Source organism: Clupea harengus, chromosome 9 (assembly GCF_900700415.2).
Source record: "Clupea harengus chromosome 9, Ch_v2.0.2, whole genome shotgun sequence".
NCBI classification, from domain to species: domain Eukaryota; kingdom Metazoa; phylum Chordata; class Actinopteri; order Clupeiformes; family Clupeidae; genus Clupea; species Clupea harengus.
Window position 1 is genome coordinate 15,608,640 of NC_045160.1, and position 6,150 is coordinate 15,614,789.

Sequence of the window (6,150 nt, forward strand, 5' to 3'; positions counted from 1 at the left end):
AAGAATACAAGACCATAATCATGGCAAAATTCAACACCACCACCGCTGTGAGAGCAAGGTGTGTTGGGATGTTTATAGGGTGATATCTATGTATGAATATCTGATGCCAAGTGTCAGCTGGTACAGAGGTTTCATCTACCGGTTTGCATCTACATGGTTGCTAGTTCAAATCCCCTCACCTCCTTCCTCGATTTAGTTTTACATTTCCTTGGAAGTCGCTTTGAATAAAAGCGTCTGTTAAATGACTAAATGTATTAATAACAAATGCAATAAATTGAAGCGGTGAAAATAAATTGTCTGTATTTCTCTCTATTCTTATCATGAGTCCACCGTAATCATTTTCTACAATAATGGTGTACTAATAACACTCATATAATTATGAGTGCTTTGTTCTCCGCATCACCGACACTACAAAAATGTACAGTCAATGTGGTGTTTGCAATAAATGACTCGAGAAGGTCTTGTAAATTAATGATTCCTTGTCGGCTGAATCGGTAGCGCTCATACAAGAATAATGGATCTTGGCGATCGCAAAGAACTCTCTCCCTCCGCTAATCTAACTCTAATATCAGTCCTTGGTCAATGGGATCCCTCCTTTTTCCGGGGGTGTGGCAAGCTTATCCAGCTACACTTAAGTTAGCCTGCCCTGGAGCAGGTTAGTGCTAATCGATATGTAACTATGGTGATTTATCAAAAGTTGCTTCCACGAACCAAAAAGAGGGGCGTTTTTTATCTTAGCCTGAAAATTAGCTCGCTAAACCGTTTAGCGAGCTACGACGAATACCCCCCAGATCAGCAACCGAAGACTGAAAAATAAACGGAGGTGACAGCTAAATTTAGCCTACGGTAGTCTCTTAAAGGGGCAGTACACATTTTCTCGTACTCAGTGTGTTCAAGTAACAAGATTAACTATAAACAAGATAGAAAAGATAGGTATAAACAAATCATAAAATGGTGTAATTTCATGAAATAAATGCAAACAAAATAATACATTTTTGACTCCAAAGGCGTTTGAAGCTGTTTTTTGTATTTATTTATATGTATTTAAGTATACTATAAACTGTTGTTTACAGTTAATATAATGTTCATAGTTTGAAGTTAAAAAGTTTGAAGCTGTAGTTTGAAGCCAAGTGTTTTGTATGTATTTATATTTATAATATACTTGAAACAGTTAATATATTGTTCAATTTGAACTTTTGTTAACAGTAGATATATTATTTAAGTTTTAAGTTAAAAAGTGTTTTGTATTTATTTATATATATATAATCTACTTTAAACAGTTCATATATTGGGCAATAAAAAAAGCCTTTCTTAAATGTCGTCAATCGTCATTTTTTTATTTTTTATAAAAGTATCGGTTCTGGCACCGTTTAGGCACCGGTATCGTTTTAAAAGTATCGGTTATGTACCGGTATCGGATAAAAACCAAACGATACCCATCCCTACTCAAGGCACTTTACAGAGCCCATGACCTCAACATAAGGCCTCAAAGTTTGCCAATGTTTATGAGATGGTAGCAAGCAGAATTAGTTATTGGTTTCATGTGGTTGATAATTAAAATAGATATTCTAGAATATTCTATTCAACTGTCTGTAAATGATATTTCACTTGGGTCAATTAGTCAATCCAAAAGTAATTCTGTCTTATCACTGCAAAATCTGCTTTTCTAACCTAGGGTTATTATTCTTATATTAAGATGAAAAAATCTAGTTGGTCTTGTTTTTAGCAAAATTGGACTTACCTAGTGTTGTCTTGATAAGGTTATTTTTACCTATTTCAAGCCAATATTACTTGCGCTGCCTTGATAAGCACCTTTTAACTTAATTTGAGTTCTTTAACACTAGATATGAGCACTTTATCTTAAAAGAATCCATTTCAAGTGTGGTAGTCTTATTTTAAGCAATAGTGTCAAGTTGAAAACGTCTCATTTCAAGCATCAATTCACTTGTTATTTTCTTATTGCATTAAAGGTCATAATTCAAGTTATTTTAAACTAGATATGAGTTTTAACAACCACTTAATTGCACCACGTAGTAAAAGTGACCTAAATCACTTAAAAAACACAGTCAAATATACTTGCGATACTTGTGGATAACCACTGATCACAAGATGCTCAGTCAGAAATGTTGTCATAAACCACAAGTTTTCCTCAAACTCGGTGGCAGGATCGAATTCACTCGAACGCACCCAACACATCTCAAACGTCGCTTGAGCTGCATGCCAGTGATGTGAACTGAAGCAAGTACAAGAGCTGTGCCTTTCGACTTCAAAAGCTAAAGGTAAGTTAACATAATTTAACCTCTGCCTACTTTGGTAATTCGTCAGCAATATTGAAAACAAAAATGTTTGTAAAAGACCAAGACTTCTCGTTGAAGTTATTAACTTGTTAGCAAACAAAGCTAGCACACTTGACGTCAGCTAAGACAGCTAACCTAGCACAATAATTCAATTGAAGCAATGTCGACTGAGCTAACGTCTCTCATATGTTTTAAACTTGTGCCAGGTAATACAATGTCAGAAAGTGTCCCTAGTAGTCTTGTCTGTAAAAAGTAAGCAAGTTCAGAGGATTCATTTAGTGTGAATGTTGGTAATAGAATAGCTAGTAGCTGCAGTTAGCTCTTAGCTAACTAGCTACTCTATAGGTTAAGGATCCCCCACCCTGAGTGAAGCTTCGACTTGAAGTTGAAGATTTTTTTCTTTCTGAAAGAGTAACAACCCTTTTCTTTAAATTACAGATAGAGCAATTGGACAAGACAACACAGTCACTTCTGGAAGGTAAGTCTATGACAGTACATATGACAGAAGATGGTTAGATAAAGCCAAAGATTGTGGCTAGACTGGCTATGTATGGTTTCCCTAGAAGTGAATAGTTAGTTAGCTGGCTGGCATGGAGTGGCAGTAAGAAATGTAATAACAAAAATAGTAATAAAAACTTAAAGCTATGTAAGGGATAATGTACAGTGAGGTGGTCATTATCGCGGCATAGCCGATATGCTACTACACTTTTCCTTGAATCTCAGCAAACTGGTGGTTGTCACTGGAGGGTTCTAACACCACTACATTTGTCATTTGTACAAGTGACCCATTACATTGACTTGCAGCTTACTCAGTGCTCTTATGTATCCATAGTTTCAGGGACATCATAAATATTGCACATTAACTTATACCACTTTGTTTGCAGCTGCACAGGCCATTGCCTTGTTGGAGGCGCTCCCAAAACTGTTCCCTTCCCCAACCGCCCCCCCAAGAAAACTCAAGTCGGCAAGTGAGGCACTGTACCATGTCCTTGAGGTGGGTTTTAGTGTCAGTACATAATGCTTTCATTTGTGAATTTCATGTGTGTGGTTTAACTTCATTCTGCCCCCCTCCCCCAATTTGTTGCTTTCAGCCATCTGAGGACCCCAATGTCTTCTTGCGTAACTGATGACCTTGCCAAGGGACATGCTTCTGGAATCCCTCATGATACTGATGGGATGCTACTATGTGTTCCAGTTAACCTATTCCAAGTGTATTGCTAGGATATTGTCCATAATACAAACAGAGGTACTCAAAGATTTTATTCACGAGAGTGACAAGACGACAACATATAAAAAGGTGCTTGCTGACTGTCAAGCATTCATCCAAACCTAGTCTGTCTCTCCTTCTCTCTTTGTCAACCTCTCTCTGTATGTCACTCTTCTGTATGTCACTCCCCCCCCTAACTCTTTCTCTATATGTCTGGAGGTCAGGACAGCACACAGTAACACAATGTCCAATGTATTTCCAGCTACATTTGTCAATGATTTGTTGACTGTTTGATGAATTCTGACTGTTTGATGTGTTGCTGATTTGTCATCGTTTATGTAGATGTCAATGTACCTTATGTCTGACAGTTTACTTAAATCATTATATGTAATATGTAATTAAGTACATTTAAGCATTTTGATGCTTAATATTGTTCACTACTCTCAAATGGCTGTTATTGGTTTTCTTCATTAACAGGCTAATAAAACAGTGATAAATAATGTGTTGTGTCACGTTTCCTGATTTTAAGAGCTTGTGGTCTGATTTTAAGTAACTTAATGCTTAAGAAGTACTCCAGGTTTGAGTGATGACAGACTTCTTTGGAAGTTACTAGATGACTTGAAATCAGTGTTGTCAGTCTAAATTTCACTCTCATTATTGTGGTCTTATGTAAAAGCCTGAATGGTCTCTTATTTCAAGTACTAATGCCTCAGAAGTTCACTAGATTTGAGTGACATCAGGCTTATTTTGAGGTAACTACATGGTTTGAAATGAGTGGAATTAGTCTTATTTCAGGACATTCTGTGCTTGAATTGTCTTATTTCAAGTACTAATGCCTCAGAAGTTCACTAGATATGAGTGACATCAGGCTTATTTTGAGGTAACTACATGGTTTGAAATGAGTGGAATTAGTCTTATTTCAGGACATTCTGTGCTTGAATTGTCTTATTTCAAGTACTATCGCCTCAGAAGTTCACTAGATTTGAGTGACATCAGGCTTATTTTAAGTAACTACATGGTTTAAAATGAGTGGAATTAGTCTTATTTCAGGACACTCTGTGCTTTTGGAGTAATTGTGAAGGCTGTCTTATTTTAAGAAATCTTAACAAGTCAAATTTGCTTAACGCACTGGCAGCCAAATTTGCTTGTTTTAAGCAAAATTATGCTTAAATATGTAATAATTTGTCTTAAATCTAGAGGGGCATTTTTTGCAGTGAAGTTGACTGGATTGAAGTGACAATGAATTGATACATTTACCGTAACTTTCCATGATATAACAATTCTATACATAGTTGAACTAGCTTTCATGGAAAGAGAAACTAAATAATTCAGTAAACACCTTACACGACCATGCACCATGAGTCTTGAATATTGCATGATGAAAAAAGTAGTTTGATGTTCGAGAAAAAAAAGTTGATCCACTGGTGTGTGCAGGCTGACTTGGTGTAGCTGCATGAGCCAAAGCGACACAGCTCCATCAGATTGGAAAGGAGAGACAAAGAAATGAACCAGTTGGTGAGGTGGAGGAGATATCCTATCCTCTAAATCATCGACGTGCCTACTAGATCCTATCCCCACAAAACTTCTTAAACATGCACTACCCTTATTAAGTGAGACATTACTTAGACCCATATCTAACCTCCCCTTCTTGTCAAAAATACTTGAAAAAATAGTAGCTAAGCAACTTACTTCCTTTCTACACCAAAACAAAATCGAAGAAACCCTCCAATCTGGCTTTAGAGCCCACCACAGCACTGAAACGGCCTTAGTCAAAGTCCTGAATGACCTACTAATCACATCCGATCATGGCTGCACCTCAATACTAGTTCTCCTAGACCTTAGTGCCGCCTTTGACACTATAGATCATCATATCCTATTACAGAGACTTGAACATCATGTTGGCATCAAAGGCTCTGCCTTATCCTGGTTTAGATCTTACCTCTCTGATCGCCATCAATTCGTTCATGTCCATGAGAAGTCATCCAATCACACTAGAGTAAGCTACGGTGTTCCCCAAGGCTCTGTCCTCGGACCACTGCTCTTTTCCCTTTACATGCTACCCTTAGGTGCTGTCATAAGGAACCATGGCATTAACTTCCACTGCTATGCTGATGACACCCAACTCTACCTATCCATGAAACCTGATGAAATTGTACATTTACCCAAGATAGAAACTTGCCTGCAAGATGTAAAATCTTGGATGGCTAACAACTTCCTGCTCCTCAACTCTGATAAAACTGAGGTTATGCTTGTAGGCCCCGATCAATTGAGAATGACACTATCTAGCCATCTATCCACACTCGATGGCATCCCAACACCCAATACTAGCATCAAAAACCTTGGTGTAACTATCAACCAAGACCTCCTACTTGACTCACACATAAAACAGATCTCAAAGACATCATTTTTTCATTTACGCAATATTGCCAACATTAGAAAAGTCCTATCCCTCCAAGATGCAGAAAAACTAATCCATGCATTTATTACTTCCCGACTAGATTACTGCAATGCTCTCCTGTCCGGATGCAGCATCAACTCAATAAAGAGCCTCCAACTTATACAGAACGCTGCTGCCCGTACACTCACCAGAATAAAAAAATATGAGCACATCTCACCTGTACTTGCCTCTCTGCATTGGCTCCCTGT

General features: G+C 37.6%; 1 long non-coding RNA gene across 1 annotated transcript; it reads left to right on the plus strand.

Moving 5' to 3' along the window:
- The first annotated feature begins 1,832 nt into the window (after nt 1-1,832).
- On the plus strand, nt 1,833-3,786 carry LOC116221945. Its single transcript, XR_004164368.2, has 4 exons — nt 1,833-2,279; nt 2,736-2,775; nt 3,182-3,291; nt 3,389-3,786. It is a non-coding gene; the product is annotated as an uncharacterized LOC116221945 (long non-coding RNA).
- The last annotated feature ends 2,364 nt before the right edge of the window (nt 3,787-6,150 follow it).